Source organism: Melospiza georgiana, chromosome Z, assembly GCF_028018845.1.
Source record: "Melospiza georgiana isolate bMelGeo1 chromosome Z, bMelGeo1.pri, whole genome shotgun sequence".
Lineage (NCBI taxonomy): Eukaryota > Metazoa > Chordata > Aves > Passeriformes > Passerellidae > Melospiza > Melospiza georgiana.
In genome coordinates this window covers 62,794,742-62,813,115 of record NC_080465.1, presented here as the reverse complement: position 1 = coordinate 62,813,115, position 18,374 = coordinate 62,794,742, and the positions used below count along the sequence as shown (strand labels likewise).

The 18,374-nt window shown below is 40.9% G+C and overlaps 1 protein-coding gene across 2 annotated transcripts in view; it reads left to right on the top strand.

The window, feature by feature from the left end:
- The first annotated feature begins 459 nt into the window (after positions 1–459).
- The window catches only part of APBA1 (amyloid beta precursor protein binding family A member 1), an 83,586-nt gene continuing 65,671 nt past the window's right edge, over positions 460–18,374 (top strand). Inside the window, exon 1 of one of the 2 annotated variants that reach the window (XM_058043445.1) lies at positions 460–480. The gene's annotated coding sequence lies outside the window, so the exon portion shown is untranslated. Of the gene's footprint in view, positions 481–897; positions 1,054–18,374 lie in introns of those variants that run through there. The other variant, XM_058043444.1, reaches the window with a different exon arrangement.

The following is an 18,374-nucleotide window of genomic DNA, read 5'->3' as shown; positions in this document are numbered from 1 at the left end:
ACAATTCTGTCAAAGAGATAAATTAACAATACTCTCAAAATGTACCAGTTTAGGTCGCCAATACTACAACTTTTCATCAGTTGTTAGGTTTTTTTAAGTCCCCTGGCCTTTTTTAAAATGAAAAAGCTGGTTAGGTATCAATCCGGCTGTGAAAAAGAAACCTTGTATTTCTTCTAATAGTTTATTTTGCTTAAATACCATAAAATGCAAGACACTATCTTGAGGACTTTAGGATTTCGTTTGCATGTGTGGAATGCAGTTAAGTACAGGCAGCAGGAGCTTGGAGAATATACGCGAGATAGTTTACAGCCGGACTATGGATGCAACGCTGTGTTTGTGTACACGAACACGGGCGTAGATATTGTGGGAAAGAGGCACTGCCAAGCCCTTGCTAGCACAGCAGTAAGCCTCCCTGCAGGCTGCGTGCGCAATTCGGTTAGCTGTGCTGCACCTCGGTCTTTGCAGCTTCTCCCTGCAAAGGTGAGGAGGACGCCCAAGGCCCGCTCGCAGCTGCCATGCGCATGGGGCGCCTTGGCACACCCACCCTCACACCTGCTCCCTCCTGGGCCACCGAGCCTGCGGGGCCCGTGCCCAGGGAAGGTGAGACAGACAGGTCGGTGCCCCGAAGGCCTCGCTGGCTCCGAGCTGCCCAGGCGCTGCCAGCCGGTCCGGAGAGCGCCGGGCGTGTGACCGGCACGGGGCCGGGGCAGAAGCCGCGCTGGGAGCAGCCGCCGAGCCGAGCCGAGCCGCGCCGACCCCCGACCCCCCCGGGCCAGCGGGGCGGCACCGCCCACGCCCGTCGGGCGCCGCTCCCCCCGGCAGGCAGCGGGAGGAAGGGAGGGAGGAAGGGAGCGAGCGGGCGTGCTGACGCGTGAGGGCGGTGCGGCGGGAGGGGCCGGCCCGGGCGGTGCTGGCGGCGGCAGGAGGAGGAGGAGGAGGAAGATGGTGGCCGCGGGAGGAGCGGCCGGCTGCTGGGCTTTCCGCCCTGCGCTGCATCGCCGCCCCCGCCGGAGCCGCCCTGCCTGCTGAGGAGGCGGCGCGGACCCGCACCAGGTGCGGAGGGGTCGCGGCCGGGAGCGGGAGGGGGGTCCGGCCGCGCCCCCGCCGCGGTGTCGGGGCGGCAGCGGGCCCGCGGGGCGGGTTCCCGGTGCGGGATGCCGGGCCTGTCCCGCCCGCAGCGGGATGCCGGGCCGGTCCCGCCCGGCGGCTCCCGCCCGCAGCGGGGTGCGGGCGCTGCGGCGGCCTCTGTCCGGCTGCGTGGGCGTGCGCGCATCTCCGAGCCAGCGGGGCAGCTCTGCACCTGCCCCGGGCTGCGGGGAGCGGCGCCAACGCGGCCATGACCGCCTCCATCCCGGCCTCTGGCGAGGCACTGCGTGCTTTCCCTCCGCTTATTTATTCCATTTTTTTATTTGGTGGGGGTGGGGTGTGTGTAGAATAATGTCGTGTGGAGCCGTGGACCTGAAATCAGTGCACTGGTTTCCTGTTTTTTATTTTTTCCTACGCGCACCTTTTCTGTGGTGGAAAGGAGAAATGGTGGGGGGCGGGGGCAATGTGGGGATTTCGCATCCGGCGATCGAATGGTCGCCGTCGCAGCAGGACGGTCTCAGCAGCCCCTTCCGTCGGGAGATGTTGCCGGGGTTAGCGGCCGCGTCCCGGTTTGCAGCAGGGAACCCAAGGGGGTCTGGATCTCCCCGTCCTCCCCGTGGAGCGTGCTCTCCACCCCGGGCTGGGGGGAAGGTGACATCTGCTACCATCACGTTGTGCTTTCAGGAAATGGAAGACGTCTTGATTTTTTTTTTTTAATTTTTTTTTAAATTTTTTTTCCCCGGAGAAGCAGTTGGAAAACAATGATTGCCTGAATCACAGTCGTGGTCAGTGCAGCCATGTACATTTCGTCTGCTTTCTGTAAGGATCAGAGTCAATAGGAGCAGTCTACCAAGACTTGTTTTACTGCCATCATAAATCTTCTCTTTAAGAGAGATGGGGCTGTGGGTCTAGGATGGAAAACTACATCTTTTTGCTTTCTCTTGTTGGGGATTTTTCGGGCTGTGGAATTGCAGTTTGGTTTAGAGAGTGCATTGCAGATCTGGCTGCTTTCATAGCTGCTGAGGAACTAGAAGGCAGAGATGTTTGCCTGACTCCGCATACATTAAGAGTGAGCTAATGTGGGTGTAGGGCAGATCAGCCATGTAGCGTTTTTCTTGTCTTTGACATGCGTCACGTTACACCAGCTAATAAGAGTACACCCAGGTGGCTGCAGTTTTGAGATGCTCTGCAGCTGTGGCCCATGGGGTCCCAAATAACATGCCAATATTCCAGTCATAGTACTCCAGGTTCTGCTGCATTGCTGTTAAATCTGGACCACCTGCACCTGCCTTTGCAGCCCATATCAGGAACAACCATGTGATGTCTCTTCTTCCCGAAAGGTGGTGATGACATAGAATGTGTTTATTGTCTGTGTTCTGCCAAATCAAAATGAGGTGCAGGTTTGCCTTTATCTCTAGTGCTGTGGGGGAGAGGAGCAGGATAGACTGCCCAGAAGTGTGGTTCAGGAGGGAAGGAGAAGAGTTACTATTGAATTCTGTGCATTCATGTGTGTTTGTACAGAAAAATTAAGTGCTGGGTGAATAATAATGGACAACCACAAGAAACCCCGAAAAAGCAGAACATTTAGTGTTGTAGTGTACCTTAGATGAGTGTTTTGGATGTTTAATGAGTGAAATGTAAACCTTAGTGAAGGACATCTTGGCTTCCTTGGAAAATGTGGTCTGATATTCATATATCAATGAGCTTTTAGGCCAAACTGATTTCTACAAAGTAATCGTGGTTCAAGGTTGGCTGGGTGCTGTGAATCATGTAATTCATTGCTCTGAGTTTTGGACATTTCTAGTTGTAGCTTAAAATGATATTTCTATTTTACATTAGTGCATTATCTTCCCTTACAATAGCAAACATTCTGGCTACTATGCTGTCTTTCAACATATGCAGGGCCAGCCTATTGAAAGGCTATCAAAAGTATTTACTGATTAGCTCTTCAGCTCAAAAATGTAAGAATGCTGGGAAGGTGATTTGGTACATCTAGGTAGCTAGAAAAGATAGTTCTGGTGCGTGAAGAGGGAAAAATGCCAAAGCTTTTTAGTATAACCCTGTTTGGTTACTCAATACGAAATCCTTTATGACAAGTTTGCAATTTCATATATATTGGGAAGGGAATGCATTCTGTTTTTTTTTTTTTTTCATTTTCTTTTTTTTTTTTTTTTTTTTAATTGAATAGAATTGCCTTCATGTATTTAAAACATGGGAGCTAATGCTTTAGAAGAGATTTTGTGATACGGGATGTGGTGGATCTTTGTGGATGCCAAAGGTGAGAATCTTGTAGTCCACCATCTTGTAGTCCTCCATGCCCTTATTATTTTGAGGATTGTACAAATCTGAAGATTTTTTTTGCTCTGTGGTAATGTAAGTAATCCATAACACTAGGAATAAAGGGAGTACTAATTTTGAGGCTAAAGTTTGTATCATCTGTCTAAACGGGAACGCAGATGAGAAAACTGAACTCTTTGCATATGAGATTTGAATAGATTTTAATTTGACCAGGAGCTGGCTTATGACTTCTTTGATACCATTTTAAGCCACATTCAAATGCAATGCTTATTTTCTTAAACTTAAAATGCCTTCAGTATGAGGACTGTGTGCATCTTTGAAATGTAGATAGCATTTTGTTTTATAAGCAGTGCTTATCAGCACTACAGCCAGCAGAAAAGTCATGAGGGTAAAACAAAATGGAATCTCCTGTTCAGCTTCTTGTTTTGTATTTTTAACAGGCCAGTGTGGCCAGTCATTTGCAGTGGTTTTGTTCCTTGGTTTTAGATTGTGTCAGTGTGTGGTAATGTTTATTGCAAGCAAAAGCAGGAAAAAACTAATTGTAAGTCCGGAAAATGTGGCTGAGAAAATAAACACCATGTTGCTATATGTATGTGAGTTCAGGGTTAGTAACGAAAACTAATGAACTTGCTAAAAAACCAAAAAAGAAATTATAATATAAAGTTCAGAGTCTTCAAATAGACAAAATGCAGGGAAAATCAAACTGAGAGCTCAAACTTTTCACTTGTATCCCATGGCCTAGATACTTCAGATTCAGCATTTTTCCCTTGGCACGTGAATTGTCTGTTATTGATCATAGCTGCTCTGGATTTACGTGAGATTATCAATTAAAAGTATCAGATCTTTTTTCTTGAGATCTTAAAAAAGATTATTAAAAATATTAGAAGTTTTTAATAATTAATTTTTAATTAATATTCAGTTTAATACACGTTGTCCATAGGCAGTGTGGCTTGATTAACTAAATCTTAACTTTGAACAAGATCTTATTACCCTAGGCTTAAGTGAAGCCTTGATAAATGCATTTTTAAATGTGTTTTGCTTGTTTCCTAGAAGGTGAAGTTTCCTTCTTAGTGAGAGTTCTAGCAAACAACCCTTTGCTAATTTATTTCCTACAGATTACCAGTTATATGTATTGCATAGGGGTTAAAGGTTTCTGAGAAACAGATTGATTGGTTTTTCTTCACAATAATGATTGATTTGGTAAGTCGGCTGCTAAGAGCAGTGTGATAGTATTTTTCTGTTTCCACTGCACACATCAATGTTCTGCCAAAAATCTGCATGTTTGTTGCTTTACTGAAGGGGCCTAGGGAAGCATCTTTATTTGCTGCTTTCACAAATGCAGGCATGTGATGATAATGTCTGTCCTAATTCTGAAGAAATAAATACAAAAGCAGTACAATGGGTGCATGACAGCTGTGGATGGCAGAGAACTTAGCTGAAGATACTCCAGAGCCATAAGAATGTGTGTTTTCACACTAAACCCTTTCTGCTAGAAACCATCCATGACATGAGAGGAGGAATGAAAGTGCAATTCTGTTTCTAGGGAGTTCTGTTTCTACGGAGATGCTGCTAGGCAGGTGGCATCTCACCTGGTCTGTTATGTCTCCTGTGGTGATTTCTGTCTAATTAAAAATATGTACTGGGAGAAGTTTCCATCACCTGCGAGCCTGTGTAAGTATCTGTCTGTGGATAAGCTTTGAACATCATCGGAGAAGCTGTAGTAAATGTATTAGAAGTATTTAAAACAATATCTAGTCTGCATGAGGTAAACCACATTGGGAGCCTCTGTTTTTCCTATCACCTAGCAAAAGGAGGAGATGTCCTTTGATGTTCTCCAATTAAAATAAAAAATTCAGAATGTTTAAGTTTTATTTTTTTTAGCCATATACTTTCCCCTTTGTGTTTTCCAGCCTGTTCTTGGGCTGTTTGGTCCATCAGATCTTGTTCACAAGCCAGCAATTAAGAATTGTGCCTTTTCTTTCTGATAAGCGCTTCCATAAATGCTACTTTCCTTAAGAAGATGACCACCTTTTCACCCATCTGAGAAAAATGTAATTGTAGGGAGTGAGAGACTTCATTAAAATTTGTGAGTTAGTCACAACTGGGCAACACATACCCGGAATTTAGGCTGAATCCTTTTGGTGGTAGTTCCTTTTCTAACTGATTTTCAGAGCTTTTTCAAACTCTTCTGAACCTTTTTTGTATATCAGAAACATGCCTGCTGAATTTAATTTTCAAACTCTGAACTCAAAAGTTGAACACAGGTCAGAAAAAGCACAAGAACAGCAGAGCCATGGAGGCTACAAAACTTGCTCATTTTGGTGAAGCTCATTTGAGTATCCTACACTGACTCACTTTTGCCTTATTTTTTCCATTTTGGGGATGCATGTCATAGTGAGAAATGCCTTTCTGTATGTATGTATGTGGTTAAGGTGTTCATTCAATATCTAGTATTTATTGGTTTTGATTTGATTAAGCATTTTCATTTCTCTGCAAGAATTTTCACTTCTGTACCTAAGACAATAGCTTTTGATTGTTCTTCTTGTGGTGGTCATTCTGATTTGAGTTTTTTCTTAATGAACATGCTTTCTCAAAACTTGGATGAACAAGAACTTATGATCTGGATAAAAGGAAGGAGGAAGAAAAATGAAAGAACATAATGCAAGTTTTTAAACGTACACAACTGTGACTTGGTTTTCCTAATATATGCTTAAGTTCTACTTGTGGATTTAAAAAAATTTATTTATTTATTCTGATGTGTAAGTTGCAGTTCATGCCAACAGTTTTAGTGTTACCATGTATTTGTGTAGTGTCTGTTCAGATGGGACTTTGATCATATTTGAAATCTTGGTGCTTTGGAAGTCTTGAATGTGACTCTTTGGAGTAAATAAAATTAAATTGGGAAAAACATTTTTAAAAGAAGATCTGAGACCAAAAAAGCTCTTCCCAGAGTCAGGTGAAGAAGCATGGAGTAAAAGCTCTCGCTCCAGGCTTTTCTCAGGCTAGCATCAGCAGAATGCTTTAACTAATACTTCAAATCCAAAAAACAGGCAAAACCAGTAAGTTTTCTATATGTTACTGTCCCAGGGAAATGTTAGGAGGGTGGGTACTGCCTCCACTGTTGGAAGAGGAGATTAGTATGTTGTTGTATGGTGTGTGGGGAGCTGAGGTTTTTCCCCTTCTCTTTTCTTAACAGCTTTCTCACACCAGCTTTTTTGTGATCACAGAGTAATTTGAATTGGAAAGGATCCCTGGATGCCATCTGATCTAAGCTCTGCTCAAACCAAGTGACTGAGACAAGGGCTGCACATGCCATGTTTGTAACTCTTGGCTTAATCAGGGCAGGAGACTCTCAAGATGGAGTGCTGTGCCTCTCATGGATATCCAATACCAGCTTGTGCAGCAGGTTTTGCTAGAGTCCTGGTGGGATGGGATATGACTGCTGGACAGAGACTTTCCTCCAACCTGCCCTCCTCATCCTCTGCCGAAGAAGCTGCCCTGCAGAAAGCTGCTTGCCTTGCTGCTGGCATTTGTGGCAGCAGGAGTGTTGGGGTGAAGGGCATGTACCACGTGATGGTAATGGTGATCTCCTCCTGTTGAGTGCTGGTTTTTAAGTCCTTCTTACCACTACCATTCCCCTTAGGAAAGCACTGAAATACAGGTGTGTTTGCTGTATTAGCCAATTCAATGACCTCAAATTTATTTTTTTTTTTCAGATGGTCGAGATGGAGGAAATTATTGCTCACTAGTTTAGAAACTTATGTTCTTGGTGTGAATTTATTTTGCAGCGGTTTCAGAATTAGAGCACTGTTTTTAAGAAATGGAAGATTTATTAAACATCATTCCTAGCGTGTATGTGCAATGCAGTCACATTTAACTTAATGAGAAAATCTCTCCCACTAAGAAGGCTGTGGTGAGCTGACAGAAATTTGTATTGAATAGGCGTCAGTGCAACACCAGCCTTTAGTTTTGTAATTCCATTGGATTTTTAGTGGACATTTTACATACCCTTTCCCCAAACTTGGTGTGTATTTCTGATATTCACAGCTGTTCTGTATTCATCTTTTGTCTTGGAGTGGTAAATAAGGATGAACTCAGGGTTCTGCTCTTGCTTAACAATTATCATTCCTTGCTGATAAATGATTAATCCACTTATGAGATTGCCACTGCATCATTCAGATTTTGGCATCTTAATTTTATTTCATAACAATGAGAAAATCCCAAAGTCCTCAAAATCTTCCTCTTGTGGGACCAAGCTGCAAGGTGTATGGGAGGAAGATGTTTGAGCTTGATGCCTTCTTGGCAGGGAGATGGGCATTAGCCCAGGGGGACAGCGCTGTACTTCATAATATTGACTCTGCATTAGCTTCAGCATCCAGGCTTTAGACTTTTTAATTGCAGCCTCCTGATGGTTAGTCTGACTGCTTAGCCCTAGTTCAAAGTCATGTCCAAGTCAGGCAGTTCTAATGCTTTGTATTTTCAGTGTGATACCCTTTGGCCCATACTGATTCTAGTTGCAGTTAAAGTTGAGTGTGGACTTAACAGATCCTTACATATCTTTCTATTTCTTTACCTTAGTGAACTGTAAAGATTGCATGTCTATTTCAGCTGAGGTTAAGCTGCTTTTGAATGCAAATTTAAAGGCTACATGATTTATTTATATTTAAGAGTAACACAGGCTTAATACTTTGATCAACAATATTTCAAACATATTTGGATTAAAATCAAACTACACTATTAAAAAAAACCAACTCTGGTATTTCTTGTTAGCTACAGATTTGGTTATTTCTGGATTTAAAGTCAAAATAAAGCAGCTTCTTAAGCAAAATTTTTTTTGTGTTGAAGAAGGCCAAGTAAGTAAGCTGGAAAGAGAAGAGAAGAATATATTGCTTAGGATGTGTATGTGTAATTTTTTTTTAAATATAAAATATTCTCAGTAATGTATTGGATTACCCATTGGGTTATATTGGTTATCCAGGTGACATGGAGCATCAGCTGATGTCTTCCATTGCTCTGGGTATGTCAGTGCCTGTGTCACTGGTGTCTCGTTTTTAGCCATCATTGACCAAGGACAGTGGCATTTAGCATTTCCTAAAGGAGATTTGGATCCCTGTCAGATCCCCTTCAGGATAAATTGCTTCCTAATAGCAAGTAGAAGGAGTTTAAGCTGAATGTTAGCATGGAAATACAGTTGTTTGAAAACTAAGTACTAGAAGCACAATTGCAGCTTGTATATAGTTAACATTCATAAAGTAGATTTTCAGAAAAGTAGAAAGGTCCCTACTTCAAAACTTGATTGACTTTTGGTGATTCTCTGGGAATTAAAAGTGGAGTGAACAACCTTTTTGTGCATGGAGCAAAGACAATTTTTATACGTCATATTACTGGTGTGTAAATTCATATTTTATTGAACATACATTTTCTTCAGCCACTTTATCCATTAAGATAATGACTAGAGGTTCAAATATTTTTTTTTCCTTCTAGTGTGTGACTGTTGAAGCCTGGACAGTTCATGACTCAGTTTTGATCTTCAGTATCAAATCTGTCTTATGATCTTGTAAGCAGTGGCATCCTCAGGCACTGTAGTGCAAGTTCATATATGTACACCAGGTATGATATGGATAGCAGAATAGCATGAACAACAGTAAGGTAGGAGTTCCTTTTTTGCATTAAGAAACAGAACTTCATTTGTATGTGAAAGAAAGGGTTTTAGCTGCTTGCCCCAGAACCTTGTTTTCAAATAGCAGTGTGTAAAACAGTAATTTTGGGGCCATTGGCCATTTGAAAGACTAAGGGTTATGTATACTTTTTTAGGTATTTTACACCTGAAAACCAGAGGGTGAAATTACAAGGAAGGGATTCACAGGATGGGATAGTCATAGGATCGGAATAATTCAGTTTCTTGTGATGGAAGGAAGAGTATCGTATTTTTTTCAGTCAGTTAAAATAATTCCAAAAGCAATCTGAAATTTTAGTAATCATATGAACTGTAAATACTGAAGGATAATACACAAAAAGCCCTGCTCTTCTTCTGTTTTTGTAATATTCTGTGTCTGTGTTATTATGCTCAGTGTATCAAAAAATCAGGCACATACCTCCTACCTTAAAAAGACTAACCTCCTCCAATCATGTGCAAATCCATAGTCACTTTATTTACTCTGCCTGTTGAAGACTCCCTCTCTCCAGTGTATGACAGGAATCCCATGACTTCATTTCTTTTTGCAGCATCTCACACAATTGCTACAGTGTAGTAGTGTACAAACCTTGGTGGCCTCCTTGTCTGTGTTAACTTTTCAGATGTAGTGAGGTACGGAGCAGTGTGTGCAGTCCAGGTAAAACTCACCCCTTCGGGCATATTTCACTGGCCTTCACCGGCCACCTGTGCCCATTCCTGCTCACATGGGAAGACATTATTGCCAGTGCAAAGCCATCACATCTTCGAAATGTGAGGAGGCGTTGTACTGTGAGTTACCTATAATTATTTGCATATAGTTTGAACAGCCTGTGATACTGGGGGTTTTAGGAAGGAGGGCTGCGGTTACAGAGAAAAGTTGCTCAGTGTGAAGTATTCTGCAGCCTCATGGAAAACCCTTCTGTTTTCCACTGGTGCCACCCGATGAGGAAGAGGCCTTGCCCGGTTCTTATGTCTGGTCTGCTTGGACATCAATCAGTAGCATATGTGAGTTCATAGTGGGGAAAATGTGGGAAACAGGAGTCTAGTTGGTTTTCATTTTCCCCCCTCTAGGAAGACAAATTGGGATGTTGAAAGTGCAAAAAAAATCAGTCGCCTTCTCTGGCAGTGTGCAGGGACCTTGAGGCTGGCCACAGAAGCAGGTTATTTAGGAAAAAAAAGAGATTTGACTGAGACTTCCGGTTGTGTGTAGTTCATGTTCACCTGGTCAGACTTCACGAAGCCTTGCAAGCACTGTGGCTTTTGTTATCAAGTCCAAATTTTAGCATTATTTTTGACTGAAGTTATTGGTACAGTGATTACACTTTGGCGGGGAAGTGATTATCAACATAGGTTTTCCATGTTGATTCCTGTCCCTACTCTTAAAAGTTACATCCTATTTGGAGAAGAGGAGTGGGGAAGGGAAGAGATTTGTGTAAGTGGAGCATTCCTCTGGTGCAATTTGATGACACAGCCTGTTGGTGCCTTGTTACTTGCTGTAACCAAGGCAATGCCAAATACGTAACAAGGATTTAGCATACAATGTAAAAAGCACCTGCTGTTGTGCCTGAATTACGTATTCAGACTGCTATAATTCCTGAAGTCTGTTTATTCTTGCATACTTGTTTGTTAAATGAATATTTTGAAGACACTTGAAGAACCAATGACCACTGCTGTTCTAAAACAACATTCATGAAATAGGAACTTTTTTTAACTAAGAGGAAGGAATCTCCCGAAAGGTCTCTGACATGCTTTCATTATCCAAAGAGCAAATCTTCTGGCTGCAGTCCTGCCAGAAGAGAAGATGTACAGACCAACATATTAAGCTTCCAGCGTATAAATCTGGAAATTATTTTCTGCTAAGGAGAGACTAAAACTTTTGAAGTCTAGGCTTTTGCTCATCAGCTGTGATAGGCTTCCCTCACAGGCAGTAGTTTGTGAATGCTGTTGTAGTGGCTCCCAAGTATGCTCTTGCTGATAGTTATAGCCTACCAAATGAGCACTGACACAGGGAACATGAGATTTTTGACACTTTTGGTTGTGAGGAGGCATTTAAGTGTCAGAAACAAACATGGAGTGAAACTACACCAATTTTGGTACGTGTTTTATGAAATGGCAGCGGTATTGTTAGAAATTTTAACCCTGGCACTCAGGGTGGTAGCAATGCCTTCCTTTTTTGTTTCCAGTATTATCTTTATGATCACAGCTTTCCTCCTTCTAAGGCATAGCATCGTCACCATTCAGCTCCATTTCCATGGCACTTGTGACAAGTGGAACATAATCTCATGTATACACTGTATTTTGCATCTGGTGTGTTTTGTTTACGTGAATAGTTTTGCTGTAGGTACTTTGTATTTTACATGCCTTTGAATTGTTTGTGGTGGAGATTTAGTAATCCTTCTTTTTCTCTTCTCTCCCATTTGTATCTGGTTTGTAAGTAACGTAATGTTTTCTATTTGTTCTTCTTTGTCCTGAGGAGATTAATTCTTCTGGCTCTAAATGTAGCCCTGTTCATGACTTCACAGTACGTGTGGTGTATTTTCCAAGAAAAAACAATGGTATAATATATGGATGGATTTTTATATGCAAGGGATCAAGGTTAGGAAAAAGCCTTTGCAAAGGATCTGGTGAACCCCTGTTGGAGGTTTGGGGAGAGAATTGCATTTAATCTAAAAGCATATTTTTCAGAAAAAAACACCACCTTTAGCTGTTGAAAAGTATTGGACAGTCATGACAGGGTTAGCAGCAGTATGTTAGAGACAGATGCTTGACTATTCTGAACATGGAAACAGCTCAGCAGTCTGCAGTTTGGAGCCACTGGCCTAGAGCATCTAAATAAATATTTGTTATGTAATACTTGATAGTGGGTGGTGAGCATTATGCATAGCTCTGATATATCAGACTCAGGGAAAGTCTTTCCTTTTTCTGTGGCCTTGTGAACTTATGGTCAAAGTAAGAAATTTTTCTCAGTTTTATATTTGCCTCTTTTGATTAATACTAAATATATTGTTGGGATGCTATCTCTGTGTACGTGAATAAAGTGGCATTTGATTTTCTTCTGCCTTGCTGGTTAAGGTGCTTAGTGAATTACAGGAACAGAAGACCTCATTGTGCCTGGCATGGACAGTTTCTCTTGTTCATGTCTGCATATCAAGTGAATGGCACTTCAGTAGCATCTGATCAGCAAATGAAGTTATGCTACTGTTGCTGATGTGATTCTACACTACTTTACGTGAGGGTTTGGCTGGTTTATTCAATTTAGTAGGAACAAATGCATTCCTGTATTCTTTCTCCATTTTACCTGGTAAGCTTACCCTGTCAAAGAAGGAGCTATGTTAATTTTGGGCAGAAATTGGGTAGTCTACCCTGTGAAAATGACATTTTGTTTCTAAATTTAAAAAGGTGGGGTTTTTTCCTTCAATTCTTTATATTTGAGGCATGACAAAAGTCCAAAGCTTTTGAGAAAAGCTTGTGAGAAAAAGGTTTCACTCTGCAAAATATTTTACCTGTTTGAAGAGAGTGAACAAGGAGTACAAGAGCTGATTTAAGAGTAATGAGAATCTTGATGGCAAGTTTCTAGCGTTGAAGCATGTCTTGATATTGAAGCTCTTTGCTTTAAATGCACTTAAAAACTTTTGAACTCTGCCTTAGTTTTGTGCATTTTACAGCTTAGGTTGCTTGTCTTGTACAAATAAAACAAAGATGTTCACAGGGCAGGAATGATGCTTAATAATTTGAGGAACAAAATGTTATCTCCTTTTTGTTAGTAAAGAGGAATAATCTTACCTTGTAACCATAAAAAACCCTGGTAGAAACAGTCTGAATCAAGGCTATGTATGCTGAGGAGGATTTAACTGTGAATGGTATGGTGGGATAGAGAAAGAACTAAGCATTGGAAAAAAAACATCTCAACACTGATGTCTGCCAGACTGTGAAATAATCTCCCAGGGAGAGAGAGAAGATACATGTTCAGAGTGAATACTCAGTGGTGCAAGGGCTTCAGCAATACTGCAGAGAGCAATCCTCAGCTTGAAAAACCACTTTCAGAGGGATTTTCACGTAGTTTTGTTTTTACAATCCAGGATGAATTTATCCTTGAAACTTATTTGAGCAGCTTTTCTTTTCTTCTTTTATTTGTCACTAGATGTAGTTTTCTGATGTTTTTTTTCCATGAGGACAGCAATTTGATGATGTGGTAAATTATTTTGAGCTTTATTTTTGTCCTTGAAGCAGCATTCCATGACTCTTTCACTGTTCAACTTTTTTAGGATCATCTTTCAAGTTTGAGTAAAATATAATAGAGTTTGGGAACATACCTTATCTGTTTGGTCTTACAAAGCAAGATAAGGTGATGGTAGTGTAATTGCATATGGTTATGCTTTGTAGCGATTTTTTATATTCCTCTGCAGCTGATTGGAATGTTTTAGTAAGGATCCCCTGTACCAGTGGATTTATCTTTGATGTAATTTCACAGTTTTGCCACTTGCCTTTCCTACTTCAAAAATGCAGGGGAAGTAAAACCTGTAAAAAAATCAGGTTTCATGTGTAAGGACCAGATGGATTCACAGTGAGTGGCAGAGGGAGTGCAATCAAATGCTGGGTATAAAAGAGTTTAGACAAAAATAGTAAAAATTAGGCAAACACTCTCAATGAAATAATGGCCAACATGGGAAGAGGGTTAGTTAATTTATTTGAAAATGTTGAAACAGAGATGGATGTTTCAGGGTCAAAAGTGTTGGAAAAAAATAATTGTAAATGTTGTGAGTAACTGTAATAGTATTGATGAATTAGCACAAAGGCTTCTAGGGAATAGGTTTGGAAAATTCTTTATGGGATTTGGGAGTTAGTATAGTGTAACAAAACTCTTTTAAATCCTGATTGTTAGATTTTCTTTCCAGGGAGAGTGTAATTTCTAGCTGAAGTATCTTTGACTGCCACAGCTACCTTTCGGAAGAAGGCGCAGTGTGTTTGTATAGAAAATGTTTTTATGAAAAGGTGAAATAGATATTTTGGTTGCAATATGCCTTGAGCTATTTTAGAACGTTTCTCTTTTCTTCCCCATTGGAGCTTCAAGCAGTGCCACTGTAACCCAGAGGATTCTTACTATTGCTTCTCTCCAAATCTTTTTTTCTGTGCTGTTAAAATCTGACGTTGTAGAAATGTTTGTTAGTAGTAGAAGAATTACCAACATGATTTCTGTATTGCTGTAATCATCCTGACTTTCATTTTCCATGTTACCCATCGCTGTAATACCTCCCACATACAAAGCAGTGCTGCCTGTTGCAGGACCACAACTTGCAGCAGACCGAAAGGCAATAATCAGGCATCAAGGCTGTCTCCGTAGAGTGAGTGCTGAAGTTTTGATTGCACATGGTGTGACTGCAGTTGTAAGAAACTGGTGTTGTGGGTTCAGTGCTACTCAGAATTGAGGAAATCACTGTAAGGCATGTCACTGAATTACTTGATTCCTTGGATGTATTTTGCTTGCAAGTATTGAGCAGTGTAAGAGGTTGCACATTTTGTTTCTTCTTCCCTTACACCTTAGCTTTTCCAACAGAGGGTGTTGAGTCAGAGCTGAAAAACTACAGTTTTCAATAAAGCACCTTTTACAAAATGTATACAGCAGTTACCGATTAATTTTATACTTTTAAAATCTTCTTCCTGCTTTTGAAATCTGTATGAAATCCATTTATTTGACAGTCCTTTCTAGATCTTTAGAATTGGAATAACGGTGAAGTGGCATGCTGAAATTTTTGTGGTCCCCATAGCTGTGTGCCCGTGTGGGTTGCTGGCTCTGGTGGGGTGCCGCAGAAGACCTGCTGCAGCTCTGATTTCTGATGCGAAGCCTCTTCAGTGAAACAGAGAAGTTATGTGCTGTCATGGTGACCTGCCTGCCAGCTGCAGTTTGTGACTGATCTACTCTGCTGTGCTGTGTGGGGCGTTTGAAGGCACCAGAAAATCTGCCAGGAGCTCTCAACCTCTTGGTTTGGTTCTAAAGTTTGATAGTAAGTTGCTGATGATGTTGCTGCATATGTAACCTGGATCAGAAGTCATTGAGAGAGTGGTGAAATGGTTGGGCACCTCAAGTGTAGAGTTTGTGACTTCAACCAGCATACTAATAATGTTAGCTTTGTCTTTTCAGTAAATACAGGACGTGTAATTAACTTCTGCCTGACGCCTGGAGCTTATTATTAAGGGATTTCACAGTCTTCCATGACTTCTGATAAGGCTCACTAAAGCTTGTTGCAGAGGTTTAACTTGAATGTGCATGATTTGAAAACAAATACCTGAAAAATACATTTTCTTGGTTTTCTTTCTATGCAAAGCTACAATAAAAAGCAGTGGATGTGACATTGCTGCTTCAGTGTTGACAGAGTAAGGAGAAAAGTAATGAATTGATAATCCTCTTTGTGTGGGAGATGACCTTTTTAATTTAAAGTAGCACTTAGTTTATTTTGATAGTAGTTATTACATTGCATGCTTCTGTTTACATTTTCACTAACTGCTTGCTCTTGAATAGCTTGTAGTAAAGCTTTGTAAAGCCCTTTTCCAAGCTATGAATAGGCTAGCTGAGCATGGCATTGTGGAAGCCCTGGATAATAGCTGAGGCTATGCTTTTGAGCCTCAACATACAAAATCTCTGAGGTGGAAATTAGTGGGAGTGAAAGGTATTATCAACAGCATATTTTCTGAGCTTAGCTATATCTTACCTAATGAGTTTTTTTTTCCCTGGGGATCCCAGGATTGCAAATCTTCAGATATTTGAAAAAGTAGGAAATAGAAATGTCTAAGAATCTTAAAGATTTTTTGACTTAGCAGGTCTCACTGTTTTGCTTCTAGCACAACTATCCAAGTCTCAAATAGTGATTTTTGCCTTCTCCAGAAATCTGGAAGAGGCAATGTTTTTAATGAGGAGAAAACAATTCAGAGGCATCTGATTTAAATCTCTGTAGCTTTGCTCTAATCCTGCCATTAGCACAAAACTGTATTCAATTTTGTGGATTTACTTTTATTTAGAATAAACCGGAGGTCCCTCCTTGCTACATAATCTGTATGCTTGTTACTTATGCTGTCAAAGGCTTACTTGGAAACTGAGCTGAGGTGGCACAGGGGCGTTGTGGACCCCAGGAGAACATGCTCGTATTCTGTTTGAAAGAAATTTTGCCATACAAGTTCCACATTTCTGCTCTTTTGTTGTTTTTTCTTTCTATTTGTTTTGTTGCTTTGGGTTTTTATGTTGCTCTCAAAAAAGAAATCTGTGTAAATAACTTCCTTCCTCCCCCTTGTGAGCTGCATGTAGACCATACTGTTCTTATGCATGCACTGTCCTAACAGAATGACTTGTTTGAAGTATGATTTTTTTTCAAATTTTTGTTGAGCCAACCAAACAAAACCCACCACAAACAGAATTCCTCCAAAACTGTAGAAGCTCATAAATGTGGACTCTGGGCAGCGGTTTAAAGGCAATTTTTCTTTTAATAAGGTATTTTCTACTGTGAGCAGTTAAAAGTTGTTGTCCTCTAATGTGGAGAACATTAGGCTTGCCTCAGGCTTATAAAGTTTGAGGGAATTTAAAAAAAAAATCCTTCTTATCCAGATCATATTTGTGGAATGTAGGTAGATTGAAAAAATTTCCTGAAAAAATAGTCATAATAGTTTCCACGTAAATGACTGAGGTGTTTTACATTGTCTGTCTTTAACAATATGGATGTATTTTTTAGATTATGCAGAAACTTTCAAAAGCTTTTAATTACAATTTTGTTTGTTTACTGCTAAGTTTCTACACAATTCCATCCGTATTTTTGGCAATAATAAGGATCATGATACTACACTACCTTGTGCAGAATTCATCAGGGGTTTGTTCATCTGGGATAGAATGTATGAGTTAATACAAAAGCTAGCAGTGAAATCCTGTGTGTTCTTTTGGGATGAAAGAGGCACTATTCAGCCTTATTTTCTAGCGATCTTTTTAGCTTCTCCTGGGAGGTAATAGGTGAATGGGAAAATGGTCTTTCAGTGAAGTGACACTGCTGCATTTCCGTACTTGAAATGTGCTCTCATTCAGTTCCTCCTATGCTTTATGTTTTGCTTTCTGTTATAACTTGCCGCTACTTTATGGTCTTGTCAGAACTCAGAAAAATTCTGTAGGCAGGTTGAAAAAATTAGAAGAGATCACTTCTGGAGTAAAGCCAAACAGGAAGATCATTAATTAAAGAAGTGATTATTAAGTCAACGGATTCTGTACACAGGGAAAGAGCTGAACTTTTGGGTAGTGTGATACTTAGAAATTTGTATAGAATCTCATAAAATGGACCTGCAGTTGAAAATGTTTCAACAGACAAACCAAATATCTTCCCATGTATGACCTGTTGCCTGCCTCCTCCTTTTCCCTGGCATCAGCACCTGACAAGAGAAGGTGGGGCACCTTCTGATCCCTGCCACACTGGTATAGAACTGTGTCAGCCCCAGGTATTTAAAAATCTAAATATTTTTCAGTATCTTAAATAATTCAAAGCAGTAGGCTGTCTGGACTACTCACTTTCACAATACAGTTAGTTTATGTTTGGACATGAGTGAAAGTGAAGTTATGAAACATGACACAAGGGTGGCTAGCACAGTATAGACAGAAAAGTGCTGCTATGGGGAAGAACTTCCATGAGAGGATCTGAGAGATTTGTCTGATCCAAAGCCAGGACTGGTGAAATGAAGGGAGGCTGGCACTGAGGATCTGTGTGATGCACTAAATACAGCCATGGATCTGTGATTCCTCTGATGCTTTGCAGAACACTCATAAGAAATTACACAAAGACACAAGGAGCCTGATTTTTGTAAGATTCATAAGGATTTCATAATTCTGCAGTTCTTATACTGGTCTGTTGCTTTCTTGTCCACTCCCCATATCCTCACTAGACATCTCTCTAGAAAGCCAGGAGGTTGGTCACGAAGGAGAAGAGGGTCAGGACAGGATCACGCCGAAGACCTGCTGAGCTGTGGGCCTGGTCATGCCATGTGTGGATTGGCCTGCCAGCTGCTGCTGGACCTCCCCCTTCACCTGCTGGGATTGCTTCTGAAGCTTTAAGAAATTCCATTATCTTTGGGACTCTTAAAAAACAAATTAAAAATTGGCCAGTGACTAAAAAAGTTAAGTGTGAGAAATAAACAAATGTTTAATCACTTAAAACTATTGTTTGTGGATTAACAAAACAGCCTACCTTCCAGCCTCTTTATTCACAGGGTGTTTTTTTCCATTGTAATGTTATTTATAGGTTGTAATCTTACAAGCTTGAGTGGCTCTTTGTTTTCTTTGTGGTGAACAGTA